The sequence below is a fragment of the Cryptomeria japonica genome, unplaced genomic scaffold (assembly GCF_030272615.1).
Source record: "Cryptomeria japonica unplaced genomic scaffold, Sugi_1.0 HiC_scaffold_133, whole genome shotgun sequence".
Taxonomy (NCBI): Eukaryota; Viridiplantae; Streptophyta; class Pinopsida; order Cupressales; family Cupressaceae; genus Cryptomeria; species Cryptomeria japonica.
In genome coordinates, this window is record NW_026728955.1 from 275001 (window position 1) to 290000 (window position 15000).

At 59.7% G+C, this 15000-nt stretch overlaps 1 non-coding gene across 1 annotated transcript; it reads left to right on the forward strand.

The window, feature by feature from the left end:
* The first annotated feature begins 12120 nt into the window (after positions 1-12120).
* Positions 12121-12239, forward strand: LOC131866177 (5S ribosomal RNA). Its single transcript, XR_009364808.1, has one exon. It is a non-coding gene; the product is annotated as a 5S ribosomal RNA (ribosomal RNA).
* Positions 12240-15000: the final 2761 nt, after the last annotated feature.

Genomic DNA, 15000 nt, shown 5'->3' on the forward strand with positions numbered 1-15000 from the left:
CATCGTGCCACTCTTCGCAGAGAGGTGATAGACGCCAACGAGCCCGCGCATAGAAATCGAGGTGTAAAAAGGGCGTTGAAGGCAGGAAGCCTGGACGAAAGAGGCTACGAGGTCACCTCGAAGCGGTCTAAGAATCGGGCGCACTTGGGGCGACTACCAGTGCCAACCCCTTATCCCGCGGTGCGTCCGACACACAGAAATTTCCAAGGCGGCCAAGGAGCCTCCCCGCATAGCAATCGGGGTGTGAGGTTACGGATGCAGCATTGATAGCAATCGAGGTGTGAGGCGAAGGATGCAGAAGTGAGAGCCGAGGGATGTAGCATAGATAGCAATCGGGGTGTGTGATGCAGAAGAGATAGCAATCGAGGTGTGCGGTGGGAAGGGCCCAGCAGCCAGAATGCATGAAGCGACGGATGAAGCAGTGATGACAACCGGGCTGTGAGGAGAGGAGGGATGCAGCCAAGAAAGCAATCAGGGCTCGAGGCAAGGGATGCATCAAGGATAGCAATCATGTTGTGAGGCGAGATTCCAAAGGCTAAACGTGAGAGGCTGCAGGGTCGACTCAGAGAGGTCTATGCATGTGAGAGGCTGAAAGCAAGGTCGACTCGGAGCGGTCTATGCATCGGGCGCGCTTGGGGCGACTACCAGTGCCAACCCCTTATCCCGCGACGCGTCCGACAAAGAGAACGTTCCAAGGCGGCAGAGGAGGTTACCAGCCGAAGGATGCAGTAGCAATAACAGGTATAGTTCCGCGGCGGCCGAGAAGACTCACTGCATAGGAATCGGGATGCGAGGCGAGGGATGCGGCGGGAAGGCCCCGACGGCTAAACGGAAGAGGCTGCAGGGCCGCCTCGGAATGGTCCAAGCATCGGATGCGATTGGGACGACTACCAGTGCCAACCCCTTATCCCGCGATGCGTCCGATACACAGATAGTTCCAAGGCGGCCGAGGAGCCTCACCGCATATCAATCGGGGTGCGAGGCGAGGGATGGGGCGGGAAGGCCCCAACGGCTAGACGGAAGAGGCTTCAGGGCCACCTCGGAATGGTCCAAGCATCGGACGCGCTTGGGGTGACTGCCAGTGCCAACCCCTTATCCCGCGATGCGTCCGATACACAGATGGTTCCAAGGCGGCCGAGGAGCCTCACCGCATAGCAATCGGGGGTGCGAGGCGAGGGATGGGGCGGGAAGGCCCCAACGGCTAGACGGAAGAGGCTTCAGGGCCGCCTAGGAATGGTCCAAGCATCGGACACGCTTGGGGCGACTACCAGTGACAGCCCCCTATCCCGCGATGCGTCCGATACGAAGATGGTTCCAAGGCGGCCGAGGAGCCTCACCGCATAGCAATCGGGGTGCGAGGTGGGGGATGCGGCGAGATGGCCCCAACGGCTAGACGGAAGAGGCCACAGGGCCGCGTCGGAATAGTCCAAGCATCGGACGCGCTTGGGGCGACTACCAGTGACAACCCCTTATCCCGCGATGCGTCCGATACGAAGATAGTTCCAAGGCGGCCGAGGAGCCTCACCGCATAGCAATCGGGGTGCGAGGTGGGGGATGCGGCGAGATGGCCCCAACGGCTAGACGGAAGAGGCTGCAGGGCCGCCTCGGAATAGTCCAAGCATCGGACGCGCTTGGGGCCACTACCAGTGACAACCCCTTATCCCGCGATGCGTCCGATACGAAGATAGTTCCAAGGCGGCCGAAGAGCCTCACCGCATAGCAATCGGGGTGCGAGGTGGGGGATGCGGCGAGATGGCCCCAACGGCTAGACGGAAGAGGCCACAGGGCCGCCTCGGAATAGTCCAAGCATCGGACGCGCTTGGGGCGACTACCAGTGACAACCCCTTATCCCGCGATGCGTCCGATACGAAGATAGTTCCCAGGCGGCCGAGGAGCCTCACCGCATAGCAATCGGGGTGCGAGGCGAGGGATGCGGCGAGATGGCCCCAAAGGCTAGACGGAAGAGGCTGCAGGGCTGCCTCGGAATAGTCCAAGCATCGGACGCGCTTGGGGCGACTACCACTGCCAACCCCTTATCCCGCGATGCGTCCGATACACAGATAGTTCCGAGGCGGCCGAGGAGGTGGGGGATGCAGCGAGATGGCCCCAACGGCTAGACGGAAGAGGCTGCAGGGCCGCCTCGGAATAGTCTAAGCATCGGACGCGCTTGGGGCGACTACCAGTGACAACCCCTTATCCCGCGATGCGTCCGATACACAGATAGTTCCGAGGCGGCCAAGGAGCCTCACCGCATAGCAATCGTGGTGCGAGGTGGGGGATGCGGCGAGATGGCCCCAACGGCTAGACGGAAGAGGCTGCAGGGCCGCCTCGGAATGGTCCAAGCATCGGATGCGCTTGGGGCGACTACCACTGCCAACCCCTTATCCCGCGATGCGTCCGATACACAGATAGTTCCAAGGCGGCCGAGGAGCCTCACAGCATAGCAATCAGGGTGCGAGGCGAGGGATGCGGCGAGAAAGCCCCAACGGCTAGAGGGAAGAGGCTTCAGGTCCGCCTCGGAATGGTCCAAGCATCGGACGCGCTTGGGGCGACTACCAGTGACAACCCCTTATCCCGCGACGCGTCCGATACACAGATAGTTCCAAGGCGGCCGAGGAGCCTCACCGCATAGCAATCGGGGTGCGAGGCGAGGGATGCGGCGAGAAGGACCCAACGGCTACACGGAAGAGGCTTCGGGGCCGCCTCGGAATGGTCCAAGCATCGGACGCGCTTGGGGCGACTACCAGTGACAACCCCTTATCCCGCGACGCGTCCGATACACAGATAGTTCCAAGGCGGCCGAGGAGCCTCACCGCATAGCAATCGGGGTGCGAGGCGAGGGATGCGGCGAGAAGGACCCAACGGCTACACGGAAGAGGCTTCGGGGCCGCCTCGGAATGGTCCAAGCATCGGACGCGCTTGGGGCGACTACCAGTGACAACCCCTTATCCCGCGACGCGTCCGATACACAGATAGTTCCAAGGCGGCCGAGGAGCCTCACCGCATAGCAATCGGGGTGCGAGGCGAGGGATGCGGCGAGAAGGACCCAACGGCTAGACGGAAGAGGCTTCGGGTCCGCCTCGGAATGGTCCAAGCATCGGACGCGCTTGGGGCGACTACCAGTGACAACCCCTTATCCCGCGACGCGTCCGATACACAGATAGTTCCAAGGCGGCCGAGGAGCCTCACCGCATAGCAATCGGGGTGCGAGGCGAGGGATGCGGCGAGAAGGACCCAACGGCTAGACGGAAGAGGCTTCGGGTCCGCCTCGGAATGGTCCAAGCATCGGACGCGCTTGGGGCGACTACCAGTGACAACCCCTTATCCCGCGACGCGTCCGATACACAGATAGTTCCAAGGCGGCCGAGGAGCCTCACCGCATAGCAATCGGGGTGCGAGGCGAGGGATGCGGCGAGAAGGACCCAACGGCTAGACGGAAGAGGCTTCGGGTCCGCCTCGGAATGGTCCAAGCATCGGACGCGCTTGGGGCGACTACCAGTGACAACCCCTTATCCCGCGACGCGTCCGATACACAGATAGTTCCGAGGCGGCCGAGGAGCCTCACCGCATAGCAATCGGGGTGCGAGGCGAAGGATGCGGCGAGAAGGACCCAACGGCTAGACGGAAGAGGCTTCGGGTCCGCCTCGGAATGGTCCAAGCATCGGACGCGCTTGGGGCGACTACCAGTGACAACCCCTTATCCCGCGACGCGTCCGATACACAGATAGTTCCAAGGCGGCCGAGGAGCCTCACCGCATAGCAATCGGGGTGCGAGGCGAGGGATGCGGCGAGAAGGACCCAACGGCTAGACGGAAGAGGCTTCAGGGCCGCCTCGGAATGGTCCAAGCATCGAACGCGCTTGGGGCGACTACCAGTGACAACCCCTTATCCCGCGACGCGTCCGATACACAGATAGTTCCGAGGCGGCCGAGGAGCCTCACCGCATAGCAATCGGGGTGCGAGGCGAGGGATGCGGCGAGAAGGACCCAACGGCTAGACGGAAGAGGCTTCAGGGCCGCCTCGGAATGGTCCAAGCATCGGACGCGCTTGGGGCGACTACCAGTGACAACCCCTTATCCCGCGACGCGTCCGATACACAGATAGTTCCGAGGCGGCCGAGGAGCCTCACCGCATAGCAATCGGGGTGCGAGGCGAGGGATGCGGCGAGAAGGACCCAACGGCTAGACGGAAGAGGCTTCAGGGCCGCCTCGGAATGGTCCAAGCATCGGACGCGCTTGGGGCGACTACCAATGACAACCCCTTATCCCGCGACGCGTCCGATACACAGATAGTTCCGAGGCGGCCGAGGAGCCTCACCGCATAGCAATCGGGGTGCGAGGCGAGGGATGCGGCGAGAAGGACCCAACGGCTAGACGGAAGAGGCTTCAGGGCCGCCTCGGAATGGTCCAAGCATCGGACGCGCTTGGGGCGACTACCAGTGACAACCCCTTATCCCGCGACGCGTCCGATACACAGATAGTTCCGAGGCGGCCGAGGAGCCTCACCGCATAGCAATCGGGGTGCAAGGCGAGGGATGCGGCGAGAAGGACCCAACGGCTAGACGGAAGAGGCTTCAGGGCCGCCTCGGAATGGTCCAAGCATCGGACGCGCTTGGGGCGACTACCAGTGACAACCCCTTATCCCGCGACGCGTCCGATACACAGATAGTTCCGAGGCGGCCGAGGAGCCTCACCGCATAGCAATCGGGGTGCGAGGCGAGGGATGCGGCGAGAAGGACCCAACGGCTAGACGGAAGAGGCTTCAGGGCCGCCTCGGAATGGTCCAAGCATCGGACGCGCTTGGGGCGACTACCGTTGCCAACCCCTTATCCCGCGATGCGTCTGATACACAGATAGTTCCGAGGCGGCCGAGGAGCCTCACCGCATAGCAATCGGGTTGCGAGGCAGATTATTGGGAAGGGAACCCCCTGGGATGCGGCTCAAGCAGTGCCCAAAGGGACTGGAATGCGGAATCACATCGAGAGACCCAAATGCTATACGAGGGCTCAAATCGAATTATCGATTTGGCCACGACATGGACACATCGGAACGACTACCTTTGCCGAACCACTCGCAATTGCATCCATACCGAAACCAATAGACATTTCCGTTAGAGCCCTCGCATAGCATTCGGGAATCTCGCATGCCCCTCTAAATCGACCAATGCTGGCGCTCAATGAAAATCCGAGCGCTACCACCGTTCGAGCGCCAGCATTGGTCGAGTTAGAGGGGCACGGGGGAGAATGCTCCAGTCAACACCTCCCCTATATAAGTTATTTGTCCGATTCTCGCACAACCGTAGTCTGCCTCGTCGAATCAAACAACGGTCCCAGATTCCGACTTCCGTTCCGTAGAGACCCAAAAGCTAGATGGAGGCTCGCAAGAAAGAGAGTCGGCGCATAGCAATCGGGTTTCTCGAACGTTTAGGGACCGAGCTCACTTGCGGATAGGGCAAAATCCGCCAAGCAACCCAAAAGCTAGACGGGGGCTCGAATCGAATCGCCTAGGCGGCCACAACAACGACGTGTTGGATCGACTACCAGTGCCAAACCATTCAGCAAGACTAGTCTGTGTCGAGGCCGGATAGAGATTCTCAGAGAGCGCCCGCATAGCATTTAGGAGACCTGCCGCGTCCCTCACACTCGACAAATGGTGGTGCACGTTTATAAATCCGAGCGATCCCAACCCTTTCAAGCACCAACATCGGTCGAGATAGAGGGGCACGGAGGGGGCTGCGTGAGACAACACAGTCCCCTATATAAGTTATTTGTCCGATTCTCACACATCCGAAGAATGGTCATCAAATCGGACAACAGCCCAAACTTCCGACTTCCGTCCCAGAAAGCCCAAGAGCTATCTAAAACGTTCATGGCCGGAACTCGATCGCGGCTATACCAGTCCGCCAAGCAACCCAAAAGCTAGACTGGAGCTCTAGTCGAATCACCTCTGTGGCCATTGCAAGGACGTGTTGGAGCGACTACCATTGCCGAACCATTCCGCAGGTCGAGTCCATACCAAGGCCGCATAGAGATTCACGATGAGCTCCTGCATAGCAATCAGGAGACTTGCCGTGTCCATCACAATCGATAAATCCTGGTGCAAGATTTTTGCATCCGAGCGCTCCAACCAGTCGAGCACCAGCATCAATCGACATAAACGGGCACGGGGGGAGGATGCTCGAGAACACTACCTCCCCTATATAAGTTATTTGTCCGATTCTCAAGCAGCCGAAGTCTGGTCATCGAATCGGGTCAAAGACCACAACTTCCGACTTTACCCACAATGCAAGTCATCGAATCGAACATCGGCCCCCGAGTCGGACTCCATGCGTATGTCAGGTCATCGGACCCAAATTCCGCCTTCCTGCGCATGGCGGGCCATCAATATCAACTCGGTCATCGGACCCAAACTCCGCCTTTTTGCGTATGGCACGCCTTCAAATCGGTCATCGGACCCAAATTCCGCCTTCCTGTGCATGGCGGGCCATCAACATCAACTCGGTCATCGGACCCAAATTCCGCCTTTCTGCGCATGGCACGCCATCAACTCGGTCATCGGACCCAAATTCCGCCTTCCTGCGCATGGCAGGTCATCGGACACAAATTCAGACCTCGCCAATATGCCTACGTATCGAATCGGTCATCGGACCCAACTTCCGACTTCATCCATACTGTAGGGTCTTTGAGGTTGGCGCGGTGCGCTCAACCCAGGGAGTCGACCCATCGAAGCATACACCTCCCCTATATAAGCTATTTGTCCGATTCCCACACCTGTGTAGTTTGCACCTCTGACCAGGACATCGACCCCAACTTCCGAACTCGACTGCAACGACGGCACCAGCGCCTTGGTGCGCACCTTGCGACGCACAGTCCCAACATTCGCCTTCCTGCACATGGCAGGTCATCGGACCCAAATTCCGACCTCGCGAGTATGCCTACATATCGAATCGGTCATCGGACCCAACTTCCGACTTCATCCATACCGTAGGGTCTTTGAGGTTGGCGCGGTGCGCTCAACCCGGGGAGTCGACCCAACGAAGCATACACCTCCCCTATATAAGCTATTTGTCCGATTCCCACACCTGTGTAGTTTGCACCTCCGATCAAGACATCGACCCCAACTTCCGAACTCGCCTCCAACGACCGAACCAGCGCCTTGGTGCGCACCTTGCAACGCACAGTGCCAACATTCGCCTTCCTGCACGTGGCAGGTCATCGGACCCAAATTCCGACCTCGCGAGTATGCCTACATATCGAATCGGTCATCGGACCCAACTTCCGACTTCATCCATACCGTAGGGTCTTTGAGGTTGGCGCGGTGCGCTCAACCCGGGGAGTCGACCCAACGAAGCATACACCTCCCCTATATAAGCTATTTGTCCGATTCCCACACCTGTGTAGCTTGCACCTCCGATCAGGACATCGACCCCAACTTCCGAACTCGACTAAAAAGACCGCACCAGCGCCTTGGTGTGCACCTTGCAACGCACAGTGTCAACATTCGCCTTCCTGCACATGGCAGGTCATCGGACCCAAATTCCGACCTCATGAGCATACCTACTAATCGAATCGGTCATCGGACCCAACTTCCGACTTCATCCATACCGTAGGGTCTTTGAGGTTGGCGCGGTGCGCTCAACCTGGGGAGTCGACCCATCGAAGCATACACCTCCCCTATATAAGCTATTTGTCCGATTCCGACACCTGTGTAGTTTGCACCTCCGCTCAGGACATCGACCCCAACTTCCGAACTTGCCTGCAACGACCGAACCAGCGCCTTGGTGCGCACCAAAAGTGCGCACTTTTGGAGGGCACTTTTGTGCGCTCCAAAGGTGCGCACTTTTGGAGGGCACTTTTCTGCGCTCCAAAGGTGCGCACTTTTGGAGGGCACTTTTTGGAGGGCACTTTTCTGCGCTCCAAAGGTGCGCACTTTTGGAGGGCACTTTTTGGAGGGCACTTTTCTGCGCTCCAAAGGTGCGCACTTTTGGAGGGCACTTTTTGGAGGGCACTTTTCTGCGCTCCAAAGGTGCGCACTTTTGGAGGGCACTTTTTGGAGGGCACTTTTCTGCGCTCCAAAGGTGCGCACTTTTGGAGGGCACTTTTTGGAGGGCACTTTTCTGCGCTCCAAAGGTGCGCACTTTTGGAGGGCACTTTTTGGAGGGCACTTTTCTGCGCTCCAAAGGTGCGCACTTTTGGAGGGCACTTTTTGGAGGGCACTTTTCTGCGCTCCAAAGGTGCGCACTTTTGGAGGGCACTTTTTGGAGGGCACTTTTCTGCGCTCCAAAGGTGCGCACTTTTGGAGGGCACTTTTTGGAGGGCACTTTTCTGCGCTCCAAAGGTGCGCACTTTTGGAGGGCACTTTTGTGCACTCCAAAGGTGCGCACTTTTGGAGGGCACTTTTCCTGTGCTCCAAAGGTGCACACCTAGGTGAGCACCTTCGACCACACCTTGTAGCACACCAAACTCTGACTTTCGACTTCATCCGCAATGCAGGGTCTTTGAGGTTGGCGCAATGCGCACAACCAGGGGAGTCGACCCATCAAACCCAACACCTCCCCTATATAAGCTATTTGTCTGATTCTCATACATGCGTAGCCTGCAGGAGCAATTAGGACATCGACCCCAACTTTCGGCTTCTAAACGAAAACAAGGTCTTTGAGGTTGGTGTAATGCGAACAACTAGGGGAGTCAACCCATCAAACCCAACACCTCCCCTATATAAGCTATTTGTCTGATTCTCATACATGTGTAGTCTACAGGAGCAATTAGGACATCGACCCCAACTTTTGACTTCTTAACGAAAACAAGGTCTTTGAGGTTGACGTAATGCGCACAACCAGGGGAGTCGACCCATCAAACCCAACACCTCCCCTATATAAGCTATTTGTCCGATTCTCATACATGTGTAGCCTGCAGGAGCCATTAGGACATTGACCCCAACTTTTGACTTCTTAACGAAAACAAGGTCTTTGAGGTTGGCGTAATGCGCACAACCAAGGGAGTTGACCCATCAAACCCAACACCTCCCCTATATAAGCTATTTGTCTGATTCTCATACATGTGTAGCCTGCAACAACGATTAGGACATCCACCCCAACTTCTGAATTCGTCTGCGTTGACCGCACCAAAGGTGCACGCCTTGGTGCTCACCAAAATCCGACTTCCGACTTCTTCTGCTATGCGGGGTCTTTGAGGTTGGCGCAGTGCGCACAACCAGGGGAGTCAACCCACCGAATGCAACACCTCCCCTATATAAGCTATTTGTCTGATTCTCATACATGCGTAGACTGCAGCAATGATTAGGACATCCACCCCAACTTTTGACTTCTTAAACAAGACAGGGTCTTTGAAGTTGGTGCAGTGCACACAACCAGGGGAGTCGACCCATCAAACGCAACACCTCCCCTATATAAAGCTATTTGTCCGATTCTCATACGTGTAGTCTGCAGCAGCGATTAGGACATCGACCCCAACTTCCGAATTCGTTTGCATTGACCGCACCAAAGGTGCACGCCTTGGTGTGCACCCTGGAGTGCACTTTGGTGCTCACCTCGGTGCACACTTTGGTGTGCACCTCGGTGTGCACCAAAGGTGCGCACCTTGGAGCGCACCAAAGGTGTACACTTTGGAGCGCACCACATAGGGTCTTTGAGAGGTTGGCGCAGTGCGCACACCAAGGTGGGTGTTGAGGTGCGTGCCGAGGTGGGTGGGTGCTAGGGTGCGCTCCATGGTGGGTGCCAGGGTGGGTGCGTGCTAGGGTGGATTCCAAAGAGGGTCATAGGGTGGGTGCCAAGGTGGGTTGGTGATATAGTGGGTTCAAAGGTGGGTACTAGGGTGGGTTCCAAGGTGGGTCACAAGTTGGGTGCCAGGATGCGTGGGTGTTAGGTTGGGTGCCAAGGTGGGCTCCTGCGTGGGTGGGTGCTAGGGTGGGTTTCAAGGTGGACGCGAGGGCGGGTGCCAAGGTGGGTAACAAGTTGGGTGTTAGGATGGGTGAGTGCTAGAGTGGGTGCCAAGGTGGGTGGGTGCTAAGGTGGATGCCAAGGTGGTTCACAGGGTGGGTGGGTTCTAGGGTGAGTTCCAAGGTGGGTCACAGGTTCAGTGCTAGGGTGGGTGTCAAGGCGGGTGTCGAGGTGCCTGGGTGCTAGGGTGTGGATGCCAATGTGGGTCATAGGGTGGGTACTAGGGTGGGCTGCAATGTGGGTGCCAAGGTGGGTAACATGCTCGGTGGGTTCTAAATTGGGTGCCAGGGTGGGTGTGCACCCACCTTGCCCGAGGTGGGTGCCAAGGTGCCAGTGTGGGTGGGTGCTAAGGTGGATGCCAAGGTGGGTGAGAAGGTGGGTGATAGGTTGAGTGGTAGGATGGGTGGGTGCCAAGATGGGTCACAGGGTGGGTGCAAGGGTGGGTAGGTGCTAGGGTTGGTGTCAGGGTGGGTGGGTGCTAGGTTGGGTTCCAAGGTGGGTGCGAGGGTGAGTGTCAAGGTGGGTCACAGGTTAGGTGCTAGGATGGGTGAGTGCTAGGGTGCAAAGGTGCCAGGGTGGGTGCTAGGATGGGTCGATGCTAGGGTGAGTGGCAAGGTGGGTCCACAAGTGTCAAGGTGGGTGCCGAGGTGGGTGCCAAGTCGGCGACTGCTATGGTGGATGCCAAGGTGGGTCACGGGGTGGGTGCCAAGTTGCTAGGTTGGGTTCCAAGGTGGGTGCCAACGTGGGTGCTAGGGTGCGTGGGTTAAAGGGTGTGTCACAACGTGGGTGCCAGGATGGGTGCGCACCCACACTGGCCAAGACGGGTGCGGGTGCAAGGTTGGGTTCCAAGCCCGGTCACAGGCTGGGTGCTAGGATGGGTGGGTGCCAAGGTGGGCACCAGGGTGGGTGCACCCACCCTGGCCAAGGTGGGTCACGGGGTGGGTCCTAGGGTGGGTAACGGGGTGGGTACTAAGGTGCGTGCCAAGGTGGGTCATAGGGTGGGTGCCAAGGTGGGCACCAGGGTGGGTGTGCACCAACCCTAGCCAGGGTAGGTCACGGGGTGGTTGTCGGGGTGGGCGTCAAGGAGCCAAGGTGGGTGGCAAGTAGCCAAGTTGCGTGCCAAGGTGGGTGTCGGGGTGGGTGCCAAGGATCCAAGGTGGGTGCCAAGGAACCAAGGTGGGTGTCTGGGTGGGTGCCGAGGTGGGAGCCAGGGTGGGTCCCAAGGTGAGTGCAAAGGTGGGTGCCAGGGTCAAGGTGAGTGCCAATGTGGGTTCCAAGGTGCCAGGGTCAGGGTGAGTGCCAATGTGGGTTCAAAGGTGCTAAGTTGGGTGCGAGGTTGGGTGCGAGGGTGGGTGGGTGCCAAGGTGTGCTAGGTGGAAGCCCGGGTGGGTCGGCATCCCATGGGTGTCGAGTTGGGTGCCTGATGGGTGCTTCTTGTCAAGTTTTAGTCGTCGGGACTCATTTCGAGCCTTAGAGGTCGTTTCTTGTCCGGTTGCCCTGTCTTCGACCTGGGAACCCAATTTTGGTCCTCGGGTCCCATTTTTTTTTGTCTCGCATCCCACTTTTGGCCTGTGGCCTTTTCGGGGTCGATTCTCGTTTTGGGCATCAGAGCATGTTTCTTCTCCTAAAACCCAATATTTGTTTATTAAGTCTCGGAACACATTTTTGTTCTCGTGGACCCATCATGGGTCTTGGAACGCATTTGTGGTCCTTGGGTCCCATTTTGCATCCCGAAACTTGTGTTTTGGTGCTTGATCCCTATTTTGGGTGCCCACCTTGCACCAAGTGCGCACCCGGGGCAAACCGAGCGCCTTGGTGCACCGGGGCAAGATCGAGCGTGCACCCGAGGCGCCCCGAACATGCACCAAGGTGCACTCGGCCCACATGTGAGCGCAGGTCGTTGCGCCCGAGGTGGTGTGTGGGCACCGCGTTGCAGACGGGACACTGCACGCACACGACGCCCCCTCCAGGTGCACGCACGTAGGCCGGGCCGGGTGCACACCCGACGCCCTAGCAAGGTGCGCGCACCCGGGCAGGGCTCACACTTGGCGAACGGGGCGCACTTCGCGAGGGAGGGTGTGCACCTCGACGGGGGTGGGTGGCCGGGGTGGATTCGCACGTGGGTCGCGGTTTGCTAAGTACACACTGCGACAAGCTCATAACGGGTGCGATCATACCAGCGTTAGTGCACCGGATCCCATCAGAACTCCGCAGTTAAGCGCGCTTGGGCCGGAGTAGTACTGGGATGGGTGACCTCCCGGGAAGTCCCGGTGTTGCACCCTTTTTTAGTTTTTCGCCGGGCGTCGCAATGCTATTTGAATAAACCTTTTGCCCGTTTGCGTTCTCGTCGGGGCCGGGCCGGGCCGGGGTGCGCTGCCCGCACTACCGCGCGCGCGGGGGGCGACACCGAGCGCGCACCCGAGGCGCCCCGAGCACACAGGCCACGGTGCAACCCGGGCGTTGTGCGCGCACCCCGGTGCGCCCGAGGTGCTGCGCGCGCACCCAGGTGAAATCGGTGTGCACCTCGGCCAGTGCGCGCTCGGTCGAGTCGCGCACGTTGGCCAAGGTGCACGGTGATGTTTCTTACTCTAAGGTTCCGCACCAGACGCCCGGGACAGGTGAGCGAAGCTGGGCGGGGCCGGGTGCGCGGCCGGGGCAGGTGCACGCAGCTGGAGAGAGCTTTGGAGCACACTTCGGAGCGCACCAATGATGCGCTCCATTCAAAAGTTTCCTGAAAAGGCAAAAAAAGTTGAGATTATAGAATTTCCCACTTGAGAGATTGTAAAAAAAAAAAATTTAAAATGAAGGAAACGCGGGTGCCAAGGTGTGCGCAGCCCAGCCAAGGTGTGCGCACCAAGGCGCCCACCCTGGCGAAGGTGCACGCAAGGTGCGCACCCGAGGCAAACCGGACAATTAACCCAACTTTCGACTTCGCGCGCACCTTGGAGCGCACTTCGGAGCGCTCCTTGGTGCGCACCAATCTTGGGCACCTCGGAGTGCACCATGGCGCCCACCAAGGTGCGCACCCGGGGCAAACCGAGCTCCGACTTCGTGCGCACCTTGGAGCGCACGAAAGGTGCGCACCATGGCGCCCACCAAGGTGCGCAGCCCAGCCAAGGCGTGCGCATCAAGGTGCGCACCCTGGCGAAGGTGCGCACCCGGGGCAAACCGAGCTCCGACTTCGTGCGCACCTTGGAGCGCACAAAAGGTGCGCAACCCAGCCAAGGTGTGCGCACCCCGGTCAAACCGAGCTCCGAATCGTGCGCACCAGAGGTGCACGCCATCGTGCGCACCTTGGAGCACACTTCGGAGCCCTCCTTGGTGCGCGCCGATGTTGCGCACCTCGGAGCGCACCCGGGGAAAACAATGCAATTAACCCGACTTTCGACTTCGTGGGCACCTCGGAGCGCTCTCGGGTTCGCACCTCGGAGCACACCGAGGTGCGCACCTTTGATGCGCTGCCTTCACCAATTTCCAGAAAAGGCAAGAAAACATTGAGAAGGTGTGCGCACCGAGGTGCCCACCCTGGCGAAGGTGCACGCGAGGTGCGCACCCGGGGCAAACCGGGCTCCGACTTCGTGCACGCCGCACCTTGGAGCACACTTCGGAGCGCTCCTTGGTGCGCACCAGGGCGCGCAACCCAGCCGAGGTGCCCACCCCGGCGAAGGTGCACGCGAGGTGCGCACCCGGGGCAAACCGGGCTCCGACTTCGTGCACGCCATGGTGCCCACCGCGGCGAAGGTGCACGCGAGGTGCGCACCCGGGGCAAACCGGGCTCCGACTTCGTGCACGCCGCACCTTGGAGCACACTTCGGAGCGCTCCTTGGTGCGCACCATGGTGCCCACCAGGGCGCGCAACCCCGCCGAAGGTGCACGCGAGGTGCGCACCCGGGGCAAACCGGGCTCCGACTTCGTGCACGCCGCACCTTGGAGCACACTTCGGAGCGCTCCTTGGTGCGCACCATGGTGCCCACCAGGGCGCGCAACCCCGCCGAAGGTGCACGCGAGGTGCGCACCCGGGGCAAACCGGGCTCCGACTTCGTGCACGCCATGGTGCGCACCGCGGCGAAGGTGCGCACCCGGGGCAAACCGGGCTCCGACTTCGTGCACGCCGCACCTTGGAGCACACTTCGGAGCGCTCCTTGGTGCGCACCAGGGCGCGCAACCCAGCCGAGGTGCCCACCCCGGCGAAGGTGCACGCGAGGTGCGTACCCGGGGCAAACCGGGCTCCGACTTCGTGCACGCCGCACCTTGGAGCACACTTCGGAGCGCTCCTTGGTGCGCACCATGGTGCCCACCAGGCCGCGCAACCCAGCCAAGGTGTGCGCACCAAGGTGCACGCGAGGTGCGCACCCGGGGCAAACCGGGGTCCGACTTCGTGCACGCCGCACCTTGGAGCACACATCGGGGCGCTCCCGGGTTCGCACCGGCGTTGCGCACCGTGGTGGGCACCTCGGAGCACACCAAGGTGGGCAGCGAGGTGCGCACCTTTGATGCGATGCCTTCACTAATTTCCATAAAAGGCAAAAAAAAAACGAGATTTTAAAATTTCCGTTTTGAAAGATAGTGAGAAAAAGGGAATGCTGGTGCCATCTTGAGCCCGCCCTGGTGCGCAGCCCAGCCAAGGTGTGCGCACCAAGGTGCCCACCCTGGCGAAGGTGCGCGCCCGGGCAATTAACCCAACTTCCAACTTCGCGCGCGCCAGGGTGGGAGCGCACCCAACAACCGGGCCTGGGAAGAGCCAATGCGAGAAACCCCACCAAACGCTCTGACAAAAAAAGAGGGGGCGCTCCAGTAACCCCGCTTCGGAGCGCACCCTGGGCAAACCCAGCCAAGGTGCCCACCCCGGCCAAGGTGCAGGCGAGGTGCGCACCCGGGGCAAACCGGGCTCCGACAACGTGCACGCCGCACCTTGGAGCACACTTCGTAGCGCTCCCGGGTGCGCACCTCAGAGCACACCAAGGTGGGCAGCGAGGTGCGCACCTTTGATGCGCTGCCTTCACTAATTTCCAGAAAAGGCAAAAAAAAAAGGAGATTTTAAAA